The sequence below is a fragment of the Linepithema humile genome, chromosome 4 (genome assembly GCF_040581485.1).
Source record: "Linepithema humile isolate Giens D197 chromosome 4, Lhum_UNIL_v1.0, whole genome shotgun sequence".
In the NCBI taxonomy this organism is placed as follows: Eukaryota; Metazoa; Arthropoda; class Insecta; order Hymenoptera; family Formicidae; genus Linepithema; species Linepithema humile.
Genome location: NC_090131.1, coordinates 12,425,502 through 12,442,500, shown reverse-complemented (window position 1 = coordinate 12,442,500; position 16,999 = coordinate 12,425,502). Strand labels below are relative to the sequence as shown.

The 16,999-nt window shown below is 32.0% G+C and overlaps 1 protein-coding gene across 1 annotated transcript in view; it reads right to left on the bottom strand.

Annotated features, from left to right (window-relative positions):
* LOC105668643 (uncharacterized) overlaps positions 1-16,999 on the bottom strand; it is a 472,083-nt gene that overhangs the window by 65,367 nt on the left and 389,717 nt on the right.

Genomic DNA, 16,999 nt, shown 5'->3' with positions numbered 1-16,999 from the left:
GAATAGCTTTTTTTGAAAATTTTAATATATATGACAGGTTTTTTTGAAAGGTTTAATATATCCGACAATTTTTTTGAAAAGTAAAACAATACTGTTTTGTTTTAGTTGTGACAAGAACGTGTACTTGGCGCCTTTTTTTACCTTTTTTTAAAAAAGGTAATTTGTTGATAGATATCATTTCTTTTTTTTTAATAATATATATACAACAGTTTTTTTTTATTTAATATATACAATTTTCTTGAAAGGTAAAACACTGTTTTGTTTTGATTGTAATAAAATTGACTGGAAATTATAAATATTGTTGGAACTAACTTAGTATACATAGAACAGAAATATTAAACTTTGAGTTATTTAATTTTATTTATTTTGGACAAATCATACACTAAAGTCTCTAAACAATTGCCACATAAGGCATAGTGATAATTAGTATGATTGTATAAATTTTAATTTTATCATACTTTCTGTCAAAAAAGCACATGATTCGAGACTTCAGTGTATGATTTGTCCAAAATAAATAAAATTAAATATCAAATTTTAATATTTCTGTTCTATGGCTGCGTTCCGAAATTCACTGCCAGTACTGAAAATCTGCAGTTTACGTTACGTATATTGTAGATTTTCAGTACTGGCAGTGAATTTCGGAACGCAGCCTATGTATACTAAATTAGTTCTAACAATATTTATCATTTCCAGTCAATTTCATTCTGTTCTGTCTGTCCACTAACCACAGAATACTGAGAGTGTTGTCAACATGTCTTGCTACACTTCTGCACTTTAAGATCGAAAAAAATTTTTTTTATAAATAATATTATTATTTTGATATACACTATCTTTATTCGTCTCCACAACACGTTATATATACATTTTACGACCGATATTAATTATATCAACGTTAATTAATATCATCAAAGCTGCGAGCTGACAGGTCTGAGCGCCGCCATATTAGAAATCTGAGTTGAGTGCGTTCTGATTGGTTGCGTGCTGACGACGCTGACCAATAAGACATGCGTTACATTTTAGCGTACATTTTACGCGACATCCAAGAAAAATGATAATTTTTTAGATTTCTCGACTTTGGATGCATATATCTTGATTTATAAAGCACACAGAGCAAAAACAAGCATATTTTTCTTATGTAATTTGGGTATGCGCTTTTGATTGAGCCTATTACCAACTCAATCGGCCCAGCCGTTATTGAGATCCGATAATCTCGGCTCATCTGAACCTTCCGTCTCGCGTAAATCGCAAAGTAGAAATCAATTTAAGTACCTCAGAGATATACTATGTTAAGTACTATGATTTTGTATACACGTGTATTTTAATAATTTTAATATTTTTTGTAGCGCAAAATTATAAAAAGATTTTTATTTCTGATTTTGCTAAAAATTATATGTATATAGATTGTCTAAAGCGAACTTGAATATAGGTAGATTTAACAATTTTGACCAAAAAAGAAATTTATAGTAAATGGAAATATAATGGAAAGGCTCCATATGTTAACAAACGAGAAATATAATGAAATGGATAAGAGCAGGATGTTAGTACTAAATTTTAATTTTTCTTAAAGAAATTAGTAAATTAGTCTACATGAGACAGTTAGATTGTACACCGATCTCAGATCGAGATACCTAAAGTGTACGAATTTATAGTAAATTATAAGTTTTCAGGAAATTAAATGCAGAGATAAAACACATAATTACCTACTAAATGTATGCCATAATGTTGCAAAATTAACATATAATACTTTATCAAACTAAACACTAAGAATTATTCACTTCAGATACGTTTACTTTTAGTACCATTTTGCTTCAATATATTGATATTGCCTCATAGTTTGTAATTAATTAAATCAGAAATGTGAGTACAAATTACCTCATGTATTGTATAAAACTAATCCTTTGAAATATTTTATTATATTTATTAAAAATACTGAGATTTAAGCAAACCAGAATTAAAAATTGTATATTACCCTTGTTATGTCCATAGTTCATTTAATGAACACCTACATGCAAATACGTATGTACAGATGTGTGGGTATGCGCGTTGCAAAATAAATAAATGCTACAATTATTAATAGAATATCTTAAAAAAAACTTCGGTCTTTAATTTCAATTTTAATTCTCTGACTGAAAAAGAACATGATTTAATAAATAAACAAATTTAAATTTGTTTAGTACCGAGAAATAAATAAACAAGAACACTTCTTCTACATGAATTATAAAAGAAAAAAGAATGAAATTTGATTGCTGAGCCAAGGATAAAGAACAAATAATTACGTTGACAAACTAATCTAAGCTAAAAATTTTTAAATATGCATTTTTAAAATTTTTTAATCTCTCAGTAAATTCTATACCAGTGCACGGTCCGAAAGACACGTTAGCCACGCCATTATCCGTTCAGCTTTGTAACCCAAGTTTCAACATTGATGTCCTGTGTGGATACGGATATTCTGACGTGATAACGCTGACGGACGAACGCGGCAGCATCTGAGAATTCGTGGCTGCAGGCGCTATTCCTCCTGGCGAGCAACGCCGGATGTTGAAATTCCGTTGCGTTTCGCAATTCAGATCGCCGCAGGCGAATAAAATGCCCTATCAAATCGCTGTATAACTCTTGTAACGATGTAGACATCGCTTCTACGTAAGAGGATTACGCTTCTCGTATTGGTATTTTTGGGATAAATTTCATCAAGTGTTTATTGTCTATTTTTTGAAATTTAATTTCTCTTAACAAACCGTAGCAATTCGTGCTTTTAAAAAAGTGTGTAGAAGAAAAAAATATTGCAGACAACGAGTTGCAGAGTTCACAGAACATAATATCATTAAATTAATACTTTTAGAGATGCTTTTTTTGTCTCTTTATATGAGCCGTTGTCAATATTAAAAGTACATTCATTTATAAATACTAAATATACACTAATTAAGCAATGATTAGCAATTAATAAAGAGTCTAATTATCGCTATTTGTCACTATTATATCATACAGTTGGCATAAATTATAAAGCGTAAAATATTAAACATAAATCAATGAATTACATCAAATAGTTTAAAGGTACAAACACATGGAACGCTAGACAGCAGCGTTGACACTGGTCACGTGACTAAAATTTGTCGCTTAGCATCAGAGGAAAAAGTTGGATTCATGCAACTTCAAGCGTTATTAACTCGCGTCTTTGCAATAGTTTTCCTCTCTTCATTTAAAATCAATTTTAAAAACACGAGTGAAATATTAAATATTTATTTATTAATTTATCAATTATATAATAATAAAAACTTTTTGTATCATGTTTCCTAAACGTATGAAACCATTGAATACGTTGTGTTAGCTAAGTTTATTATATGTAATCACACAGTGTACAATAAAAAAATATTTATTAACAAAACAATTTAGAAACAAAGCTTTTAGATGTCTCTAAGAAATTTTAAGTTTTTAAAAATTGCCCAGTAAACACAAGCTAACAGTAACATAACATCAATGTTATAATTTTCCACTCAACAATGTAACTGCAATATGACATGCCCTGTACGTAATTACAATTATTTATGTTGTTAAGTGGGAAACATTAATGTTATGTTACTGTTACTTTGTGCTTACTGGATTGATGATATATAATTATCAAAAGTAAAAAAAACACGATCCTATCCTATTATACCAATCTGCTTTTTATCTTCATAAAGCAAAATTAAAACATATCTTTCCTTTTTAAATAGTTTTTTGTTTTTTTCAACAATTTCTTGTTTTTTTCACGGGATGTTTTACTCTATCTGGGGTAAAACGGACTAAAATTAAGTTTTATAAAAATCTTAACAACAATTAAACTTGCAAGTTTTGAAAATTTAACATTATGATCTTATAATAAACATTCTAAGGTTTTCTTATGTTAAGTTTTAGCTATTTTTTGTCATTAACGTAAAAAATATCACCATTCTCGCTTAGGTAGTCCATTTTAAACGAACAAATACATGTATAAAATTTAACAAAATTTGACAATGCATTCCATTCACAAAAGCGTCTGGACATTACAGCGTCAATTCTGGTCATTTTGTTCCGTGACCCATTTTGTCGCTCAAAACGAGCGTCAAGCGTCACCATGTGAAGGTACTTTAACTGCAACACGCGTTTTCTCTTCATGCTTTATTTGGCGAATTTCGTGCGGTGTTTCGTAGACAGTAGGCGTACAGCCCCTTTCGCGGAGCTGCGACCATTTGAAGAACGTATTACGTTTTATGACACGTGCGATAGAATCATTGAGCTCTATAACATACTGGAGTGAGCCTTGAAAGAGTGGGGACCCCACTGTGGAAAGAGAGAGTTTGCCGGGGGTTATCTATCTCATCCCCACCAATACACGGTGTGAATGTGGAAGGAGTATAGACACCCCTCGGCTACTATTGCTCTCCTTGGCCCAAAAATTACACATTGCCTCTTATGGGAAAAGGCTATCTCCAGTATGTTATAGAGCTCAATAGGTGGAATCAGATGGGAGCAAACGAGAAGCGATACCTTACTCTCTTGATACTTTCGCTACGTGCGGCAATGCAGTGCACTTTTTCAGTTTATTTCTGTTACTTGAACAATTGTAAAGTTTGCAAATTTTATTTTTGCAAGTATCTAACGACAGTCAAAAATTGATTACAATACAAAGTCCATTAATACATTACAAATAATGCAAAATACTAACCTCTTGACTTTGATAATTGAGAATCGACAGTAAATCTTTAGATTTGCGGCACTAAAGCTTTTTTCGCGTCGTATGCTCCAACATGCTTCTACTCGTTTCAACGCGCTCCAATACGTTTGTGTCAGCGGAACCAATATGTTGACCAGGCGTTTGCGTTAGAGCATACTCTAAGGAGCAATTAGGAGCATGCTCTATTTGCCTCAGCTTTGAAGGTGGAACACTTAGGATAAATGACAATTTTGTTATGTGCGCATGTGTAATGATTTATTATTGAGAATGAGTACTGCACTGAGAAAAATGGTTTTATTATATTAACAAAATGCTTCTGATTGACCGTATTTTAATCAAACGAAACAGAATTTCTGGTTATCGTCACAAAATTTTACACCTTATATCAACACCGTTTGGTTAACTTTACTATAAGGATCTGAATAAGTGTTTTCTTGTTCGATCTACAAAACTTCTTGTTATATTTACATAAATCGCAGCGCTCTGCAACAGTTTCGTCATCACTCACTAAACGGTTGATCAACTGTTCACCGCATTCATTTGTTACACTGCTACTGCGCCCTCGCTACTCGCGGCGTGAATCGCGCGCATTAGATCTTTCGCGAAGCAATGGCGCTGAGTAGTCGGAACAGTCTCAACTGAGCTCGCTAAAGTTTTACGTCGCATCGTGGAATCCATTACGGAATATTAGTTAGACCGATGGCAGAGAACGCGAAGTAAGCACTTATGTCTGTCGTAGACGTCTGTCGTGGACGTATGATAAGGCAGAGAAAAACGTAAGTCGTGAAAGGTTATTGTGTAAATACGTGTGGAAACGACTACGACGACATACATAAGTTCTTACGTCTCGGTCTCTGCCATCAGCCTTACATCTGAAAAGTTTTATGATCACGTGGTGTTTGTTTTTTTAAATGAAATATATGTATACCAGTAATGTGATTTTTCCTACTGGGCTTGGGAGCCGGGAGCCCGGTAGGAAACATCACATCACTGAGTATACTTTAAACCAAAATATATTGTTAGTATTTTACAAAAACCACACCTATCCGAACTTGTTTTTTAACTACAAAGTTGTGTTAACCTAACAAAACAATATAGTAAAGTTAACAAGAAATTCTGGTAGAGTTTTGTAAATCTAACAACACGATGTGATGAGGTTTACAAGAAATTCTGGTAGCGTTTTGTAAATCTAACAACACGATGTAGTAAGGTTTACAAGAAATTCTAATAGATTTAAACAGGATGGAATTTAACAGAATCTTCTGGTAATTCCAACAACAAATTTGTTGCGTCCATTTTTGAACAAACGTACTAGTAGAATCGACCAGAATTTCTTATAATACAACAAAACTTTTTTTCCTGTGTGCCAAAGGCAAAAGGTTTTCGGTCAAAAAGTCGTCATCAATTTCATTTATAATTACGGAAACCGACAAGAAAATCTCCCAGCGGGTCCAATACGCAATGTTTTAATAGACTTACTATCTCTTTTTAATTCAGTACCTATAAACTCTATTTTTTTTAACTCAATACTTATTCAAAACTTTCTTTCTCTTTTTAAATTTTTGATACTCTGTGAACGCCATGAGCAGTCTATGGCTGCGTTCCAAAAGTAACTGCCAGTACTGAAAATCTACAATATACGTAACGTAAACTGTAGATTTTCAGTACTGGTAGTGAATTTCGGAACACAGTCTATATTTATTACGTCTATGGAAGCATGCGACGCGAACAAAGGATGTGTTCCGAAATGTGCTGATATAGTATTGACAGTACTGCTTTTGCGTTTCAAAATTATTTTCAGTATGCTGTAAGTTAATAAAAGTTACTATTTTTTCATGAAAGTCGGTCCTAGCCACGGACTAAGGAATAGAGGGACTGAGTCTAAAGTCCTAGTTTAGGCGAGAGGGGATGGTAACTCAAGCGTGCGGGGGGGACTGCTTTCCGCCATATTGATGTAGCGATTCTCACACAGAGATTCTGTGTTTGTGACATGGTTACACTCGTGTAGTGGTGCCACTAGACATAACGAGTGACAAGCATAAAGAGATTAGGCGATTTTATTATTGTTGTATTATAAATTTTATAAAATACTTTAACTTTTATTACTCTGAGGCTCTGCATACAGTAGACAAAATATTAGAAATAGCAATAAACATTTAATATTAAAAAGAGAAATTATTTTACATCTAACAAGAGAATAAAATATATTAATTAGTTCCAATTCTTATTTCTTAATTTATGCATTAATTTTTTCTATTTTTTTTATTTTTAAAATAAATAATTCCAATTTCTTATTTCTAATATTTAATAATTATTTCTATTTCTATTTCCTATTTTGTTTATTGTGCGCAGGATTTGACTTTCATTTCTCACATATACGCAAATAGTGAGTTCTATGTGTGGTGATTACTAAACGAATATGGCGGCCCCCCCCCCCCCCCGCCGCAAACGTGCTCCCCCGGTACAGCTTGTGCACCGTCCCTCTATTCCTTAGTCCGTGGTCCTAGCGAATTACTGTCCTTCGACTGAATCTACACGAGATCTCAAGGTAGTATAAGTAATGCATATGGCGTCTCATCGTTAAACCAATGAGCATTTCAGTGATAAATTATAATACAATGATATCTCAGTTAATAAAATATGAAATAATTGACGAGAGAAAATAAAATATGTAAAATATATCTGCAGCCAGAGGATTATGAAAAAACATTATCAGGTAAGAAATACTTGTAATTGTTTAAAAAATTTGTCCTAAATAAATTATTAAATATTTATAATTTTTTATTCATGATTTTGACTTCAATAGTTCTCGTTTAGATATCAGTTTTATAGGTTTTAAAAATTCTTTATTATCGTAATTTGAAAAATTTTGATAAAAGTCTTTAATAATATTTATGGCACTTTGTGTACTAATTAATATTGGATCTAAATTTGTCATAATTTGTCACATTCTAAAAAATAGATTATATTGTCGTCTTTTAATATTGGTATAAGAGTCTTTAATTGTTTTGAGAAAAAACAGTTTATTTAATGTATAAGAAAAAGAAAAACAATATAAGTCGTAGTACTTCAATATTTCGTAGCACTTCAATATTTCAATTTAAATTAACGTGAGGATAAAAATCGTCGTAATAAATGAGTTCGCCAAATTCTATCACCGTGTCTCTCCAAATTCTCACAAAGTTCAACTTTCTCTCAAAATTTCGCAACTACTCATTACAACTTCAATTTCACGTCTATCCTTGAAAGCTCGCTCTGTTCTTTTTGTTATTCTAAGAGTTATATGCATGTCCTTCCCGGGAGCATAATAATGTTATTATGCTAATGTAATTACATAATGGGAACCTCGATATCAACGCCCTTGCTTACATTGGTATATACTGCAAGTACTGGTAAGTACGTTCCGATTTTCAGAATTTCACAATTTTGGAACAGTTAAAATAATTTTAGCAACAATATTGTCAGTACTGTCAGCAATTTTCGAAACACATCCAAAGCTTAAGTCATCAGGAGTTTGTATGAATAACATAGTACATTAATTGCGAACGCGTATTTTAATCGTTTATTAAACAAAAGAATTTGGCTGTTGTTCAAGTAGTTGATGAATGCTATTATTAATTCAAGCGCATACGGTTATGCTTGCAAAAAAGATTTTAATATTATATTATTAGGTAAACAAGAGCAAAAAATATTTTTTAAAAGTCATCATTAATAGTCTAATCTTTTACAAACAGATTTATGTAGTTCAATAAATTTAAATAAAAATAAATATTATATTTTAAATGTTATAATTGATATTGTATTTAATAAAATTGCGTGCTGCTATTTCTTATATCGATTAATTTAATTTGAGTTTTTATTATTACACTGAGAAAAATGGTTTTATTATATTAACAAAATTCTTCTGGTTGACCGTATTTTAGTCGAACGAAACAGAATTTCTGGTTATCGTCACAAAATTTTACACCTTATATCAACACCGTTTGGTTAACTTTACTATAAGGATTTGAATAAGTGTTTTCTTGTTGGATCTACAAAACTTCTTGTTATATTTACATAAATCGCAGCGCTCTGCAACAGTTTTGTCATCACTCACTAAACGGTTGATCAACTGTTCGCCGCATTCATTTGTTACACTGCTACTGCGCCCTCGCTACTCGCGGCGTGTATCGCGCGCATTAGATCTTTCGCGAAGCAATGGCGTTAAGCAGTCGGAACAGTCTCAACTGAGCTCGCTAAAGTTTTACGTCGCGTCGTGGAATCCATTACGGAATATTAGTTAGGCCGATGGCAGAGAACGAGAAGTAAGCACTTATGTCTGTCGTAGACGTCTGTCGTGGACGTATGGTAAGGCAGAGAAAAACGTAAGTCGTGAAAGGTTATTGGATACATGTGGAAACGACTACGACATACATAAGTTTTTACGTCTCGGTCTCTGCCATCAGCCTTACATCCGAAAAGTTTTATGATCACGTGGTGTTTTTTTTTTTTTTTTAATGAAATATATGTATACCAGTGATGTAATGTTTCCTACCGGGCTCGGGAGCCGGGAGCCTGGTAGGAAACATCACATCACTGAGTATACTTTAAACCAAAATATATTGTTAGTATTTTACAAAAACCACACTTATCCGAACTTGTTTTTTAACTACAAAGTTGTGTTAACCTAACAAAACGATATAGTAAAGTTAACAAGAAATTCTGGTAGAGTTTTGTAAATCTAACAACACAATGTGGTAAGATTTACAAGAAATTCTGGTAGAGTTTTGTAAATCTAACAACACGATGTAGTAAGGTTTACAAGAAATTCTGATAGATTTAAACAGGATGAAATTTAACAGAATCTTCTGGTAATTCCAACAACAAATTTGTTTCGTCCATTTTTGAACAAACGTACTAGTAGAATCAACCAGAATTTCTTATAATACAACAAAACTTTTTTTCCAGTGCATTTATTCATTTTTACTCTAATTTGAAACGTTTCTTTATAAAATATATGACAAGGTAGGATTTAATTGGAAGAGAAACTGGAACATTGTGTACATAAATTTTTTATAAGAATATTTATAATGAGAAGTCATACTTGAACAAAAAATTAAGATTAAATATTGAGTTGATCAGAAAGTTCCTTCGAACTTTTGCCTTTCATTTTTATCAAAAAATGAATTAATATTAAGATTAATGTGCGTCAGTCAGTTTTTTCCCTAAACTTTCATAATTTACATAACGCACATATCAATGATGGAACTAATATACATATATACACTGCCGGCCAAAAGTTTGGATACACTTGCCTGTACACTGTTCATTTTTATTTAGCAAGATTCCACCGCTTTCTAATAAACTTTTTTGTTTTTTTATTAGTTAGTTAAATCTTAATTTATATGAAAAAAATCAATTTGTCTGATTTTTATGAAAAGAATTATCGAAAATATCGCTAAAGTATAACTAGTGGTAGGCAAGTTCGGTGCTCGATAAGAGATATATATGCTTACTTCAAGGTCAGTTAATGTTTTAATGTTTTAATGTTTTATTTACGTTTTACGTAAGTCACAATGAGCATTTAAAATTGGTTTTGTCAGTATTCTGTACGGTTGAAATGTGTCTACATCACTAGCAATTAAGAGTTCAAAGTTTTTTAAAGTATTTATGCACTGATCTAAAAAAATGGGAAAAAACAAAGAAATACCTATGGAAAAACGAGGTGCTATTATTGCCTTATATAATGAAGGCATGTCTTATCGAATGATCGCCAAAAAAATGAAAGTCTCATTAAAAGGTATTTAATCAACTATTGCCAGATTCAAAGACACCGGCACCTTTCGTAGCCATTCTCGCACAGGACGTCCAAAAGTAACCACCCGACAGGAAGATCAACATATAGTAGTTATTAGCAAGAGAAATAGACGCTTAACAGCACCGGAAATCCGCGCAGACATCAATAAAACTTGAAAAAATCCAGTATCGCTTACAACTGTGAAGAGACGTTTAAGAATTGCCGATCTAAAAAGATGTGTTGCAGTGAAAAAATCTTTGCTCCGTCCAATAAATAAGAAGAAACGACTTGAATGGACTCTCCAACATCGAAACTGGACGATAGAGCAGTGGAAACAGGTACTTTGGACTGACGAATCCAAGTTTGAAATCTTTGGATCTCGTAGACGAATTTTTGTAAGAAAAAACACCTCTGAAAAAATGACGCCGCAGTGCATTGTGCCCACGGTAAAACATGGGGGTGGTTCTATAATGGTATGGGGTTGCTTTTGTGGCTATGGCATTGGAGATTTTATAAAAATCGATGGTATTATGAGGAAAGAGAACTATAAAAATATTCTCATTCGAAATGCAATACCTTCCGGTGTCAGACTAATTGGCCGTGGCTTCATTTTACAACAAGACAATGATCTTAAGCACAGTTCCCGCCTCTGCCGAAAGTATTTAGAGAATAAAGAAGCTGATGGCATTATCGTTAATATGGTCTGGCCACTTTAATCGCCCGATCTGAACCCAATAGAACTTCTATGGGAAGAGCTTGACAGAAAAATTAGAATCTCTTGTCCATCATTTGCTGGGGAGCTATGGCGACAATTACAAAATGCTTGGTCTTTCATAGAACGAGATACAATAAATAAATTAGTAAAAAGGATGCCTCGACTTGTGGAAGCAGTCATCAAAAAGAAAGGTGGTTTTTTTGATGAAAAGGCAGTTTAAAAGTTTTGTCTCAGAAATTCTTTAAATTCAACTTATTTTTTTTTTTTTTACACAAAATTTTTTTTTAACAAAAATTATATTAATAAAAGTTTTTGTTTCAATAATATCTGGTTTTTCAATGGTGTATCTAAACTTTTGGCCGGCAGTGTATATATATATATATATATATATAATTTTTGCGCTCGTTTCACAGCGGATCACCGAAAGCCAGATTGCGCTTTTGCTTTCACCAAAATATCGCTGGTATCACATTCGCGATCATGGTAATGGTCTCTGCTTCAATTCAATGGATAGCGCTACATTTTTTCGAGCGTTTACGCAATCCCGTAGGATTACGATGTCCATTATCGTTACATATGCTTGCTAGTTTTGTTAGATAATAAATCCTTGCCTAAAGCAGATATGCGTTCAATGTTAGCGTATGATATAACTCGTAAATCATCGCGAGTTTCGGGAATTGTATTAGTCAGATAAATTTGTGCTGAATTTTTTCCACATAAATTTCCTTTAGTAAAAGTGTCGTTGAAGAATGAAGATGTAACTTGCAAAAAGTCAATTGCTATTATACGATGTACATTACGAGTCACAAAGTTATTAAAAATTTTATAACTAAAGAAATGACAAAAGAGGAAGACAAAAGATAAATGCAAATCGCCACGAGTTGTTTTTTAACGGTATTGTGCCAGCTAGAAACAGATTATATTGTCGATCATTTGCAATTAAAATCCCATCATTTCTAATTTGTTTCGTGTAATTTATTATGTAAGTCGTTGACTGTCATTTTCCATAGATAAGTTTTTCTTGCATTAATGAATATCATATATAATGTCCTAATTACATTCAATTCTTTGCATCAATGTGCATATCATGCTGTAAAGAATTGTTAACGTTTACATATGTAGCAAACGATGATTGAACCGAAATGTCAATAGCAGATTATTAAGAACGTAAGATAAAATTATATAATTAATTTGTACATAGTATTAAAACATAAATAAAAAATAAATAAGAAACATCATAATATAATAAAACAGAAAAGTCATTTATTTGTAAATGTTTCAAAATAAATATATTTGATTATTTATTTGTAATTTTTATTTATTTATATTTTCTATATATTTATAATTTTCTAAAATTTCTTCAGATTTCTTATCAGTTTCTCTACAGTTTGAAATTGATATAAATATATGTATATGTCGAAATAATTAACAGTGCTACAACTTCAATTGACATACGTCAATCTCTAACGCACGAGTCAAAAGTTGGCCATATCGCAGGGCCGAAAGTGAAAAGGTAGACGTCGCCCGCCGATTATATTATATTTCAAGCCGATAAAACTCGTATATGTAAAATATTTATATTAAATCATATATTGTTGTATTCTTTTCAAACAGTGTTACAATTTATCTTACATCAAAATGTCCACATTATTATAAAAAAATTATGCATATCTCTCCGTTTGTTAACACGAATAACTTTTGTAAGCAACTATTATGCTTACAATAGAGTTCAGTTTGAACCATTTAATTTGATATATATTTGTTATGATCTATCTCTTTTAATTTAAAAGATAAAAGGGGGTAGCCACTTTTGGTTGGACACCCTGTATATATGTATATGTCAACCTTTATGTATTCAGAAATGACATTTCTTCATTAAAACTGCATTTGCATGTTGTTACATGTAAATCTATACATGCTATTTTAATTTATACACTTGATCACAGAAATGCCTTAACACATGAACTTGCACGGGTGTCAAAGCATATCGAATCGGTGTGTTCCGACTCTACATATTTTTACATCATGACTGGTTATGAACATAGCGGCAATTCTGTTTGGGCTGTTTCAAAGCAACTGGGGCAATTGACAAGTAAAGGTTAATATTTATAATATTTAATATTTATATCAATATTTATTGATGGTCTAATATTTATAATATTTATATTTATATCAATATTTATTATTGATGGAAAACGAGCAATATATATACTAAATGATAAAGAAAAGTGTAATTATTTATCAAAATAATAGGAACTTATATAAAGCAATTAACAGATTTGAAAGTATTAGCATGTGATTGTGGTGTAGTCAAGGAATTTGATGAAAATTTTGAAACTTCTCATGTAAGTAAAAATATTTAAATAAGTCACAGATAATATTATTGAATCAAAATATTACTTATTTTTTTCTTATTATCATGCTAATACTTTCAAATTTGTTAATTGTTCTTTATATATGTTCCTATTATTTTAATAAATAATTACATTTTTCTTTATCATTTAGTATATATATTAACTCGTTTTCCACCATCAATAAATATTGATATAAATATAAATATTATAAATATTAACCTTTATTTGTCAATTGCTCCAGTTGCTTTAAAACAGTCAAAACAGCTTTACCGCTGTGTTCATAACCACAGTCATGATGTAAAAATATGTAGAGTCGGAACACGCCGATTCGATATGCCTTGACACCCGTGCAAGTTCATGTGTTAAGGCATTTCTGTGACCAGGTGTACATACATGTAAAATAGCTCATTGAGTATGCACGAGGTGGTTGTCAGGATCCGAAGGAGATTGAACTTCACAATGAGGGACGGAGGGATGACAGAGCTAAGAACCGTATTTCACAGAAAACTCATAACTTTATTCTAATATAATGTTATCCGTGTCACGGACGGAGACCAAAAGGCCTCGAACCCAGCATGCCGATGTTCACATGTCCCCAACCGCTACATCGGCATGAGCCAATCAGATTGCAACGCGCTAGCGCTTTCTCGTAGCGCAGCAACGACCTATCGCACGCATGGCAACTGCAGCGCGTGCAGTATACAATGTTAGAAAGAGAGAGACTCATTCAACTAAAGAAAGAAAATAATATAGAGTTCTCTCTTACATACATATCACCATACTGCAGCGCCGTTACAATATTAACAATGTTGTAAAAGGCACGAGTGAATCGTGCAAATGAATACATTTGATGCTTCATCAGAAAAGCGTGGAAATGACATGAAACTTGTAAAATCTTATAATGATGTTACCGTTTATTCGAGCAGACTGGTTGATAATTAACTACGTTCCATTTGCATGAAATTACAGAGGTCTTAGTATAATGAAAGCGCGACGCTGCTTGAAACACAGTCTTCGTATCTTGTATCTCATAAAAAAAGTCGAGTTTTAACACCGTTCTTTAATTACCACGAGTCGCTAACGCAACGTCCACGGGTGGTTATAGCGTTTAGTAAGATTGCCCCATATTCAACAGAGCGTGTAGTCTAACCAGCTTTTTCCATCGTACGCGATGCTTGTAAACTTTTGCGACTAGACGTAATGTGCATCGTTTCCAACGTGTTAATTATTAATGTAACTTTTAACCAAGTCGCATTTATGGTCTATTCGCTAGACACTTAATTACGAAGTTTATGTGTATACCAGGCTGGAGAGAAAAAGAGGATGCAACTTGTAATTTGCACTTGTCCACTCGCGTCATATAACCAGCTAATAATAACAAAGAGCAAACGATAATTACAACCGACGTAATCTATATCACGGCGTCACGTTATATTCGAGCGGTATTAGCTATTATACCGATTATACGACAAAGTGAACGTTAGTGACACTTGTGCCAGTAATTAACCAGAAAATGGACTGACAATAAGTCAAAAATCTTGAAAAATTGAATTTATCATTTACTTTGTGTTACATCAATCTACATTAAAATAATATGCAACTATATTTAAAAAATTATTGAAAATTGAATCGCTTAATGATGTTATTAAATAGAATTCAGTTTATGTTGTATTTTGACAATGGCCCCAAGTATTTGCTCTCTGGGTAAGCTTCTGTTTTAGAAAAAAGAAAATACTTATTCTTCCATTATGTTCTCATTGTCAAATAGTGGTCAGATAAATAAATTTTATATAATAATTTATTTAATTTTACATAAAATAGTATTATAAATATTTTAAAGCCTTTGCGACTTCACAAATTAAAAATTCTACTATCAAAGAAGAAAAAGAAAACTACAATATTATTGAAAATTAATAAGACTTAATTATAATAATAAAGTGTAAATAGATATGTTGATTTTTAACTTGTTTTTAAAATTCAATATTTTTTGTAAATAATTTTTAAGATTTAAAGTATTTAAAGAAACACATTTTTTTACAAACTACTCTTAGACTACTCTTTTGTTATATAATAAAAAAATATTTTTTAATACACATACTAACGCCAAAGTCGAAATATATCTCCAAACAAAAAAATATACAATAGCCCATTTTTATAATTACTGGCACATTTATAATTAGAAAATGTTTGCACCAATTTCCTCAGGGCGCAGAGGTTTTTGATATACTCTGTACACCGACGCTTCGTAATTTTCTCAAAGATCCAATCAACAGACAAACGGCACTCAACGAGCACCATCGCTCTCGGACATTCAGAGGCGCCTATTTCTACGGCCTCATAATTATACGGTGCGGATTGACTTTCGTTTTCCAGAGTAAAGTCGTCCTTTCGCCGCGCGGTGTTGGCTTCTTCCGGCGTTCGATAAAGAGAGAAACGTTTCGGATAGACTGGCCGCTGCAGGCGAAAACGAAGAGAAGGGGCAGAGAACTGTCTTTCTTTCCGAAACACCCAACATTTCCCGACGACTTTCCGTGAGTTTCCTGTTGGTGTTTGAGTATACTTGTATACGTCCGATTAAAAACTTTCTTCCTGGCTGGTTATCGCGACCGACTTCTAGCAATAATACGGCACATAAGCTTGAGATTGTTCAAGTTCATAACGGGAATCTCAAGTTCAATTGTGCGATGCAATGGTTTTTGCTGTTTGTGTTATTCTATTTACGAGTCTCTCAAAGGCTATTTTTTCGATCAAGAAAAAGGCGTTTAAAATTAGTTTGTTAGGCGCAATTGAAGGAAATAACTTATGCATTTAATACACTAAAAAATGTAATAAGTGAATGCCTGAAAATTATTTGAAAATAGATGATAATATTGTAAAAATACAGTCGACTCTGTGTTTGTTTAATTATGCGTATATATGTCAATAAAATTGGTCAATTATACGATGTCCATAAAAGTTGAACAAAGTAACGAATGTATATACAAAACATTGCATTTATTTACTATATAATTTACTATATAATTGAATATATTTTGATTGCAAAATTGATTTTAATTAAGAATTTAATTTTAGGCGCATAATTTTTAATTTCAAAGTTAATCAAAATCTATATTGTGCTCAACATGTTAAAAAGATTTTGTTTATTAAAATAATATAAAAAAACAAAATTTTTATTTTTCTTTATAAAAATGTAATGCATAATATGTTTAGACAAGAACATGATAATTTAAATAACTAATAAAAAATTATGAGAGTTATAAATAAAAAAAAAAATAAAATCGAGAAATGTAATTTTTGTTCTGTATTTTTCAAGCTTTACTTTTTAACTTCAAAAATATGGCATATAAAAATCCTGTGAAAGTAAGCCACGAAACTGACGTAACGTTTGAAAGCACCAAACGGAAGATGAAGATAATATCGTTGCCAGGGCCACATTTATACTTTTGGAGGCCCTAGGCGCAATA